Here is a 12,759-nt window from a genome sequence, read left to right as displayed (position 1 = left end):
TTTTTCATTTTATGGTATGAAAAATTGTCGGTTATTTGCAGTTTATTACCATATAGAATTTAGAAAAAAAACTGGTAGGAAGTTTCTATTTTACACTCACATAATAAGGATGTGTGTATTTATTTATCATTTGTTAATTTGAGTTTCTGTTTTACACAAAAAAAAAAGGGTTCTGGTTGACTTAAAGTTTGCAGATGCCTGCAAGCAAGGAGCAGGCATTGAATCCCTAAATGACAGCCATCCTACAGGAAGTTTTTCTTTCATTTATGTAACACCTTTATTGAATTTTCACTTGTGACACTGGCACATTTACATTTATATAAAAGTAATCAAACTGTATTAACAAACATTATGCTTCACATATATTGCTATAATCATATAACCTAAGAAACATTACATACATTATTCAATCACTGCACCCTTTTTTAAACAAGAAACATTGTTATTAAACTATTACTTGCAACATAAACAATCATACATTTATATAAATAAAAGAAACCACAGCGACACTATCCTAGTTGCAAGCATTTTACATCAAAAACCATACTGACCCACTCCCAGTCGCATACCTTATACATATAATCTACCCAATCGTTTTCAGTCAAACATTACATAGCTCATTTAAGTCCTGCCTTCTTTTATACCTCATTCCTCTCCTGTATGTATTGTTCCCACAATTCCCATTTTTCCTATTTAGTTTGCTCTTACCTTTTTCTAAAGATATCAATTCTAGTTGTTTTATCTCTGTTACTATATTCACTACTTCTAATATAGCTGGTTTAGATTTTGATTTCCATTTTCTAGTAATAGTTTTTTTGGCAGCCCCCATAATTAGAGACAGCAAGGCCTTATGTCTAGGCAATTCCAATTCTGTATCATCAGTCATAAAAATCATCTCCCTTGTCACACCAATCTGCCCACCAAGCATCTCTCAGTGAATCTTTAAAGTCCACCCACTCACTGCTCTCCCAGAAAATAAGTTCCCAAGTATGTGTTTCTTCCCCATCATACCTACAACATTTGCTATCTACTCTAAGAAAAATTCTATGGAGTCTACTTTGGGTAAAAATATATCTATGTAAATACTTCCAAGTAAAAAATGTAAATCTTCTAGACACTGTTGCATATTTGGGAGAAATACAAATATCCTCTCATTTCTCATTTTTTTTTTTTTTTTTATTGCTTATCCAATTTCTCTTTTCAATCCTTTCTAACCTCCACTGATTGATTTTTATAGTTATCATGCAATATTGTATATGCTCTACTAAATATTCCTTTTTTAATGGCAGATCCTGTACAAGATTCTACTAAAAACTCTACCAGTGATTGTCTTTTGTTTAGGATCCCCTATTTCTTTCTTTTCGCCTATACTCTGATATCAATCCCTGATAGGGAAGGCAATCCCTAACCTGCTCTCCAAATAAATTCTTGGCATCTTCCCATTCTGTCATCTTTTCCTCTCTAGTTATTTTCTCCCAATACCATGGTTCCTTTGCCAGTTTTCTCCAATAAATTCCAGCTACCTCTTGCCTATCATCTATATCCCTAATTGCAGTCAACTCTATCGGCAGAATCTCCTTTCTCCATTCCCTGTAGATTTGTCCCAAATAATTAACTGGTTCCAAAATTATGGACTGAAACTAAATGCCAAAACATGCACTATTGTATTCTTTGGGAAGTCATGAACCCTGGGGAACTACCACATTGGCAACATGCACCTAAGAGCTGACCTAGTTGTTTGGGATTTGGGAACTTATATGGACAATGATCTAACTTTTAACCAACATGAGTCAATTGTTGTAAGAATGTCTGTCTACACTGCACAGCTTATAAACAAAGGGATTGTGCCTAGATCTAGAGATGTCTTTGTCCCACTTTATTCAGCTTTGATTAGGCAATTCATTGAATATAATGCTCCCTTTGTTGTAAATCTGTCTGGATAAGTGCAACAACTGGAACATCCACAGATGTATCTTATTAAAACTATACAATGCCTAAACAACATGTGATACATCGACCAACTCAAAGCGCTGTCACTATACTTGCTAACCTATAGACTGTTAAGAGTTGACCTATGTCTGACATTCAAGACATTCTCTAACACAATCCTGATGGATTTATTGCACATCATGAAGTCAAATGGCATCATAAATACTTGATCTAAGCCTCTTCTGCAAAACCAACAGAATGGTGTGGAGGTACAGGTATATCTCGCTGAGGATACTGCTGCTGTAGAACAGACTCCCCAGCCACATTAAACAAGTCCTTATTCAAGTGTAACATGGATCTAAAGATAGGAAACAGAAAATTTACACAATGACTGTCCCATGTAATTCTAATGGACAAAGGCAGCTCCTAAATGCTTTAGCCCATGCATGGGTCCACACAAATTATCTATGGTGTGATCTCAGATACTCTCATTGGGGTAATATATAATTATTGGCCATAGGATGGGTAAGTCCAATCTTTAAGCAAAGGGGATAGGCTAATTCAAGAACAAAAAAGTGAAACTTGCTAGGCTTAAAATGGTTTGCAACAGGAGCTAGCCTAGTATTTCCCTATGAACCAATGAACACAAACACATATATATATACTATGGACTTATGTATATACTTATCATTTGTTAATTTTATAAGTGGTTGGTAGATAATCTCTTTCAAGTCATGACCCAATTAATATACAGACAATTTATTGAGGACAAATAACCAGTTGGTTCCGGAGATTGAGAAAAACTGTCCAGATTTGTGGAATACATGGAAAACTACACAGATACAGTGATGCAAAAGTAGGATTGAACTTGAGACATTGTCCCACCAGAATATCATCAATTCTTTTCACGTAATTTACACTCTGTTCTCTAGTCTAGAGACTGGTTGCATGTGACATTCTGACATTACTCAGAGGACAGAGTTGCAGATATTTATTCCCTGCCTTCTTACAATTTCATTTTGTGCTTGCTTAGATGATATCTCAAATTGACTTTCTCAACATGTGAAAGAATGACATAGTACAAAGCAAACGTTATTTTTATTTCTTTCAGTATCATGCACGTAAATGGCTGATTTGGTTTTAATTTTCCTGAGAAGTTGAGCTGAAGAGACAAATGTGACAAATTTAAAAGCTTTATATCATACTTGTCTTTTTTTTCCCTTTTTTTATAGCCCCTTACTGCAAAATATATTTTGATATGGTATTTGTAATTTCAGTCAGACCTTGTTACACACTGAAGGATTATATTTAAACAGAAAAGCAAACTTTATTTCGGATCAAAGGTAGTTGATAGGTATGCAGTAGAGAAGATCGTTAAGAAGACTAGCCCAAATTCCTAATGCCCCAAAGCACTCTGTAGTTAAATGACTTGCTCAAGGTCACAGTAGGCAAATAAAGGCAGAACGATTCAAATTATATATCTTTGGTACAGTAAGTAGCAAATGAACAGGTCAGAGCTTTAGACCTCTCTATTAAATGTATCTGTTGTGCTCTTGCTTGCAATAGCTTTGTTTGCTAGTTAGATGCTTAACTGCATGAGAAGTAAAAATGTCTGCAACAAAGAATATATGCACCTGATTTAGAGTCGCAAGCTAATATGATAATATCCCTGCTATGATCGTCAAATATCCTGTATACTTCTGTTTACAATGCTCTTTGTGTAAGGTTGTAACTTTTCTGGAGCTTTTCTCCCAGGGCCTCTGCTGACAGGTTATAGCTTTCTGCCCAGCTGGACTATCCCCGTAAACAAATGCAGTAAACAAATGAATTTAATAAAGCTACAGATATATACTAATTGTGAGGTTCTGTACAGGCATTATATTTTATATACCTATGTAGTAAGTACACACATGTACATATACGCGCGTGTGTGTGTGTGTGTGTGTGTGTGTGTGTGTGTGTGTGTGTGTGTGTGTGTGTGTGTGTGTGTGTGTGTGTGTGTGTGTGTGTGTGTGTGTGTGTGTGTGTGTGTGTGTGTGTGTGTGTGTGTGTGTGGATTAATATTTGTGGCATCAAAATAAGACAGGTGAGGCATTTAAGTACATAATAAAATGGATTCTACTGAAACAGAAAAGAAAAGATCATTTCAGTGCAAACTCATCTCTAGTACAGCAAAAAAAATTTCACAAACATTCTGCTACTATCAGCCCCTAGTAGACATTTGATGCAGTTTAGCACTGATGTTCATCTCAATTGCCAGTGGAAGGAATCTTACTGGTCAAGCACATGGCATAAAAACACTCCTTCACAGCAGTATGATGCTGCACCAGGTTTCTCAGTCTCCCCACTAACCCTTAGATGGGTCAGAAATAGATGGGGGAGGCTAATTAGGATCTGACACATCCACTAAATGATGAGAGGGACTGGCAGAAACTGGTGGACAGTCAGCTGTGGTATCTCAAGAAGATGCCTCCCCAGAAGATTTTTTTGCATGTCAGGACTAGTACAGTTCCTTAAATTGCAGTAGTATTGGAGTTAGTTACAGTACATATGGAGTTGCATCTCAGATGTTGAGGGTAATAGCATCCACATAAATATTGTTTGCATTCTTCAATTTGTGTTTTGCTGAATGTCATTTCAACTTGTGTTTTTGTGATGTAGCACTAATGTATTGTATCCTAAGTCATGTGATAATAATCTGTGTGTTCTTGTTCCACATTCCCCATGTTATGGTCATGATACCGCTTCCTTCGCCATAATACCCCATACTCCAGCTGTTCTTTCTTTACATTGCAGTCAGGGTTCTACCATTTGAATGGAGGTCAGTGGTCAGTAAGGGATGAAACAGAAAAACATTATTTTCTAGGCAGAAAAGTGTTGTGCAAAAATTTGCAGGTCCTAACAGCCAAAAATTATTTACCACCACATACTTGGTGAAGCAGATATGTTTCCCATTTTATGCACAACATTACCACATGGATAACCGCATTTTCTCTATACAAGTATTTTTTTCCACATTTACTTATTATACTTCACAGATGAATACTAGGCCAGGGCCATTTTAAGCTTAATAACATGAGGTCAGTATAAAAACCTGTACTTTGTGTCTCAGAGGCGAAGACCTTAACCATTAAGCCAACTCCAGTTTCACTTGTCATCTCTAAGCTGCTAATCAAACTCATGGTTGAGCTATATTGACGGTTTTGTCCTGCTAAACAGCAGGGTCAGACTTATAAAAGCATGCATTCTTGAAAGCAAAAATCTGACGCTATATTTCTCAGTTCTGACAGTTTTTCACTATTGACACCATGCAGTCTCTGAGTTACCTATAAGTAATAGCTGACCAATATAACTTTATCAGCAGTATATTTCTTTTACAGAAGTACATTAAAATTTGTTGTAAACGTATCTTTAAGAATCACACAGCATGCAAATTGTCTGCAGACACATCTAGAATTTGACAAAACAATTGTCAAGCTCTCCATGATGAGAAAATGCATTCTTTGTTTGATACAAGCAAATTAATTTCCAGATTTCACCATCAATTACTGATATCACAGTAAAAAACAAGGTCACAGATTTCCAGAAATACAATAATTTTTCACTTCCTACAGCAGATATTTTACATTTATATTAAAAGTAACCATTTAGCCAATTAGCAAAAATTGCATAGAAAACTCTGATAAAAGGTAAGATATCAAACTATAGTAATAGAACATCTTAGAATGTGCAAGTGATGATTTTACAAGCTATTTTTTAATTTTGTTTAGTTAGAAAGATTTACAATAACACTATGACCTTGTAATTTGCATTTTCACTGTATTCATAATGTAGTATGCTCTGTAATAGCTCTGTGCACCACAATGAACTGTTAAAGAGAAATGGGCTTTTAAACATTTTCTTTACTTGGAATAGTGGTGTCATTGTGGCATGTCTGTCAATGATCCAGCTGTGGAGAAAGAAATTTGTGCTGGTTTGTGTCAACTACTGAAATATTTTCTGCTTTTCTTTCATCGTGTTCTGTAGGCATATCACAGTGTTATTATGTCATTTTCATGCTGTGCTATTGCCTTCCTACAGCTGTCAATTTTACATTTCCACTATCGTGTTTAGCAATCTCAGTCAGCATGAAATCATTTCCGCCTGCTCTCTAGTTGTTATCTTTTCTGTTCCATTCCCTTCAAGTCATGCTTTAAAGCAGGATTCTGCTACAAACTCCATTCCAGGTTATCGGATTCCAAATGAATAACTAAAGCCATGTATGTTTAGAAGTTTCACAGATTACATCATTGTAACATGCTACACATGTTGCCATGTGGTAAAGCTAGTTTTGAACCTGCACTAGTTTATACAGTACATAATGGGTACAAACTTGCTTTGACGTCTTAGAAATGAGCTGACATTGCATTAATTCTCATATTAATACTCTGTATTGTGTATGTCATACAACCTACCATATAATTGTAACCTAATACTTTTGGTACTAAATACTAAAATAAAAATAGCTACATTGTAGCAGAGTTAGGAAGATCAGCAATCAAAGGGCTACAATATAAACAGGGTCACTAGTTCATGTCTTTATAATATTGACTTTAGAACCTGTTGCTATAAAGATCTAGGGCAAATGTGGGAAAATAAGCACATTTTTATGTATGATTACAAACTGATTGGGTAAAATTAATTGTTTTGTTACTGGATTTATGTGCATGTGCATGTGCACGCATGCACGTGCACGTGTGCCTGTGTGTGCATCTGTGTGTGCGCACTTGTGTGTGCATGCATGTGTGTGCATATGCACGTGTGTGTGTGTGCGTGTGTGTGTGTGTGTGTGTGTGTGTGTGTGTGTGTGTGTGTGTGTGTGTTTGTGGGTGTACTTTGAAGTATGCTTTTTTAAACAGAATAAGACAGACCTAATTACTCAAAAGAGATTTACTTTCATTTCCTGTTCTCCATTTCTAGTTTGCAGCACGCTTTTTATACATTTTATATTGTGGACTACATCATTTTTAAATCTAAAGGAAGGTTGGTGTAACAATGAATGGTGATAATAAACCTGCAAGTTAGCAGGGATAAATAAAAAAGGATGAAGCTCTATCTAGTAAAATACTAGTTACCTCCGATCTAGATGTAATCTTAATAAGGTATAGGTAGCTCTTGCAAAGATCAGCTGTGTGAATGTTAATATTGTGGTGACACTGTTTGTGTGAAAAATCACCCCCTTGAAGTTAAAAATGACATGTGTGTGTGTTTATATATATATATATATATATATATATATATATATATATATATATATATATATATAAACATATGTATACATATTTTTACATGCACATTTTTTTTTTCTGTTGAACTTTTTGCTTACACATGCTCAGTGCTGAAAGGAACTCATTATAACCACTCCACATAAACTTTGATATCAGTGTATATTGAGTGAAATAATGGAATAACTTCATAAATCAGAGGTTCAAATAAACAGCTATGGCTAAATAGGAAATAAAGAAATTGTTCATTTCTTCAGTATAATCTATAGCAAAAATGAAACAAACAAACAAGCAAACAAAAAAAAAACCCAGCTAAATGAACTTTAACAGGAAACCGAGCAATATGGTACATTATTATTTCCATTCTGATAGCCTCCTCTGTGCTACGCTTTTGCATTAAATTAGTATTTGCCAAATCTGATGCAAAAGTCCTATTGTTATCCTTCGCCATTGGAAACATAAATGAAAATCCTACTATACAGCAATATCTAGTGCAAAGTGAATAGTGTTTACAGCCTACATGGCTCTAGCAATACTTTCTGCAAACAAAAAATCTCCCAGGCCCATGTTTACACTTATCAAGGGTATCAGAACTTGTTAGAGATTTGGGATGCATGACTAGGCTTAAAAAGCCCTTGTGGTCGTTAGCCTAGTAAACACCTATGAACCTATGAACCTGTGCACAGTGTTCTTCTACTCATTTAACCAGTGTGATTTGATTAAGAGTGAGTCAGTGATGTAGAGAAAATGGATCAGTTATGCATGTAAACAGACAACAGATAGTTGGTTACAGCTACACATGCACAATTAAGTTTACTATTTATTACCTCTACCATCTCTGCAATACATAATTCTTTGCAAACAGAATAATTTCACACAGCATATCTCTCCATAATATAGATAGAGATAGATAGATAGATAGATAGATAGATAGATAGATAGATAGATAGATAGATAAACAGATAAATAGATTTATATATATATATATATATATATATATATATATATATATATATAGATAGATATTGCAGGGACTTACTAATCCACAGTGGTTTGCCGAGTCCCCATAAATTATTTATTCACGCAGTGAGTAAGGAATAGATAGTAGAATCCCTCTGGAACCTTCTTTCTGCATATTTAGAATTTTATTATTATGCTTCACCCTCTTCCAAGCCCTTAAAATGCCGGTAATATAGATGTGGTGTTACTATGGAAAACACGGATGTTCTCATATGAACCTGCCCCACTGTGGGGCAGAAACCTAGCAGATGCTGTTTCAGCTGTACATTTATATCATTTAAATATATTTCCAAAAGGGTTATTGCAGTTTCAGTAGATTGCTTAGCCTTCCTATAGAAGAGGTGACTTGGGTCAGGGCTACTTTATCTGTTTCATCATTGTCATCCCTCTGTAATGCCTGATATTTGTCTGAGCATATGTGTGCATATGGAATTTATAGCCCTCACCTGCTTTTAGAATTATTCCTGTCTCGGAGGAAGCAAACTTCCTGTCCACTAGGACTAGAGAGAGAGAATGAACCTGGCCAGTCCATGAAGGCTCATGTAAATGAAAAGGGACAGCACTCAGAAGTGACAGAGTAATAGCTTAAATCTAGGATTTATGAACTGGAAGAGAAGTCCTTCTTTAATAGTTCTGAAATTAAAAAGTACCTCCCATTCTGACAAGGTACACCAGACAAACTCCTACTCAGACTTAGTAAAAAGCAAGAACACTGGAAGAAATAAAAAAAGATAGCATCTCAGATATACTTCTATACTAATTGTTGAACATGGTACAGTTTGATTTAACGCTGTGTTATTCTTGTGTGAAAGGCTGAAGTTATGCATTCCTTCATTTCTTTACGGCTACCCTGTTACTTTCCAATCTGCCTTTTAAGTTGAGTAGCTAAAAATGTAAACTGTCTTCTTCCAGTAACTTACTTTTTACAAACTACTTGCTCTGCTGGAGTTATTTTTTTCTAATCTCAAGAAGTGTGCTATGTTTTAAAGTATTTCTGATAAAGTGCTGTCCAATTGCTGTATGACTGTTGTGCAGAGATATAAATAGCAGACACTGTGGTTTACTACAATCAAAGCTTATTAAGTAGTGAGTTTGTAAAACTGGGAAACTGTTAAAACCCTTGTACTCATATGGAGATTTGATCTGGTGGAATGGATTCTCTTAGAATTAAAAAGGTCTACTTTGAGGAACTATTAAAGCCATTGCACCCACATACAGAGCTATTTTGGAAAAGAATATTTGCAGCAGTGAGAAGAGATGCCTTGAACAGACTATAGCATTTTTTGCTTGTTTTGTTAAGCCTTTATTCTGATGTCAAACACTTGAGTATATGCAGAAGTTGAAACTGTACTTGATATGTATAAACTGGAAAATTTTTGTTGAAATCTATTACATCTTGGCACAAAAGACATACAATAATTGACTATTGAAGGAAGACATGTAGTCACTGATCAACACCTACTCGCCCATAACAAGTAGCTACTATATGCGCTGCCAGACTCCCACCTCAATGTCAACCCCAAAGGCTGTTGGCACCCGAAGAAAGAAATATGATGTTGCATCTTACCTGGTAGCACTCAAATGATAATAGATTCTCTTAACTTAATAGGAAGTGCCCTTTAAAATTTGATCTAACAGAAAGCCTTTGAACATGTCTTAAATTATTTACATGATTTTGCAGACAGATTTTCAAAATGTGTATTGATTCAGCCATCTGTGGCCTCAACACTGTCAGTACTGAATATCATTTTGTGACACATAATGAGCGGTGCCATGGATGAAGCCCTAGCCCTAGTCGAAATTTCTCATTTCAGTCTTATGGTTATTGTGTGCATTTGCATCCCAATTGCATGCATGCATTCCTTTTTTTTTTTCTTTTTTGTCTTTTTTTATTGAAACTGGCACAGGACAGAGCAGAACAGAATGTAGTCCTATTACTTAAACAGAGATTCAGTGAAGGAATGCATGAACTTGGGATACTGATCCATAAGTACCTGTCTACTAAATTCCTGTTACCTTATATAGACGTTTTCCTGACTTCAGTAAACAGTATGTGACTTTCCTGGGCATGAGGAAGAAAGCTTCCCAATTATATTGGCATATTACTGGAGCTGAGGAAGAGGAAGAACATTTGATAATAAAATAGAGGATAATGGACAGGTCTCTGATAATAACCAGCTAGTTATATGTTCTCAATCTATGGCCAACATGCAGCTCAGGTAGACCTCCTCCTAGTATGCAAAGGGCATTGAGATAGAATCAGTGATTGCAAAGTCATCCCTACTGAAACAGCCTGCCCACAGCATAAACCACTGATTGTCACAAGCTATGCTCAGAGAAGGCTCTAAGTTCAACAGAGACCAGGCTGAAGACCTGGAAGTTGACTGCAGAGAAAGAGCAACAGTTCACGGAATTACTCGGGTCTCTAAAACCCCAGTAAGAGGTGGAAATAAGTGTAGCTGAATAAGAATAGCAGCACCTCAAAACAGCATTTGTGAGGACTACAGACGGATATGTGGCTGAGCCAGGTAAATAAATAAGGTACATTCGGAAAGTTGGTGGTGGAATGTAGAAGTCCAGCAAGTCATCAAAAGAAAGAAGAAGAGCAGGAAGAAGTGAGAGATAGAAAAGATGGACCAGGATAGAAAGGAATACTGATTGGCTAACAAAGAATAAAGGAGTTGCAATAGCACAGAACTGTGCACCAGAGGCACTCTAGCAGAAAGTGACTCAGTAGGTGGCAGAAAGAAACTATATCAGGTTGCAAAGCAAAGACAGAAAGATAAAGAAGTTAGTTAGGGATGTCAGCAACAACCTGCTCAACAGTCCAGAGGACATCACAGGCAGATGGAAGGAGTATTTCCAGCAGATTCTGAATGAAGAAACCCCCACAGAAGCTGTACTGCCCCAGAAACAGCCTGCAATGAGAGAAGAAGAGGAGCCCACCCTAGAAGAAGTAAGAACAGCACTAAGGAAATGAAGTCAGGGAAAGCAGCAGATTCAAAGCAGATATGATAAATATACTGGGCGAGATGGGGGAGACATGGCTCCTGAGGGTCCTCATTGCAATGTTGAGAGAAAGACATATCCCAGATGAGTGGAGAATAAGCATACCAGTGCAAGAACAAAAGGGACTTCCAGAACTGCAGGCAGTACAAGGTATCAACAATATGTCACATTGCAAGAACATTCTGGAGAAGAGGGTGACTGATAAATGAATATGCAGAGTAGTAGAAAGTAAGATGGGAAATGAGCAAATTGGATTCAGATCAGGATGCAGCATAAGTGACCTGATGTTTACAGTGAGATGGACAGTTGAGAAAAGTGTATTACAGCTTTTAGAATAGTTGACCCTTTCTGTTACTGTTCTCTGCTGACTTTTCCATCTGCACCTGAACAAAATTGAAAATAACTATGACTTAGAAGCTTCTGCTGGAAGCTGGGCAACAGAGCCCAGATTATGGCAGAACACTTGAAAATGTATTATGAGGCATTTATAATTTGGTATAATCATTTCTGGGTCTAAATGACATATTATTCAACTATTTATATTAACACATTTATAATGTTCAAACCAGTACATTATTATTTTTTATTTTTTCTCCTTCAGTCAGTCAGTTATCACCCCTTACTGATGATGAGTGGTCTCATTTGTTCCCCACAAGGTAAGAGCCAATCACTGGGAGTGCTGCCATCATCTGTGGAGTTCAATGTTTTCTGATTAGTGCCATGCTCCCTTCTGCATATGCAACAAGTGATGTTAGATTTGGCATGCAATTGTCTATCTAAGCCAGGGTACCTTCTCCCCAGAGTGAAATAATGCATCCGAAGGCCCTTCTACCTTGAAAGAAGACCTTTCTGTGGGATTTCAGATGCGTACTGTGGACTCCATCATGGACTGTGCATTCTTAGTATGCATAATCGATCCTTTCTCTTGACAGAAGCGCACGGGTATTGCACTGACACTGCTTCCCACCTGCTTGCAACTCTGGCCTCCAGTGCACTAAGTAAACAGAGGGCATTTGGGTCACCTTTAGCATCTATGCCATGGAGCTGTTTCGACCTCTCCGTACACTAAATGAATGGGGCAATATCTGTGTCATAGTCAGAGGTTTATCTCTTTATTCCACAGAGCTGAGTCAACCACTTATGCTATTAAATGAATGATGGACATCTGTGTCATAGACAAGGCATTTTTTTCTATTTCACGTAGCAGTCTCGACCATCCAGATCACTAAATGAATGGTCATATTCAGGGCTTTATCCCATTTTCTCATGCAGCTATCGTATAAACCCAGGTCAATAACTGAATGGGGGACTTCACCTATCATGCCAAAGCTGGCTAAACCAAACAGTCCATTAAATGAGTGAGGGACAACTAGGTAATAGTCTGGGCTCTGTCCATCCATGCCATGGAGATGTCTCATTTAACCAGGCCACTAACTAAATGGGGGACATCAGTGACATAGTCAGGGCTTAATCTCTACACCATGCTAATGTCTCAGCTACCTAGGCCACTAAATGAATGGGGTACATCCAATCATAG

The sequence above is a fragment of the Protopterus annectens genome, chromosome 5.part1 (genome assembly GCF_019279795.1).
Source record: "Protopterus annectens isolate FY-2018-M chromosome 5.part1, PAN1.0, whole genome shotgun sequence".
In the NCBI taxonomy this organism is placed as follows: Eukaryota; Metazoa; Chordata; order Ceratodontiformes; family Protopteridae; genus Protopterus; species Protopterus annectens.
The sequence above is the reverse complement of the archived record's forward strand: the minus strand, read 5'-3'. Positions refer to the sequence as shown.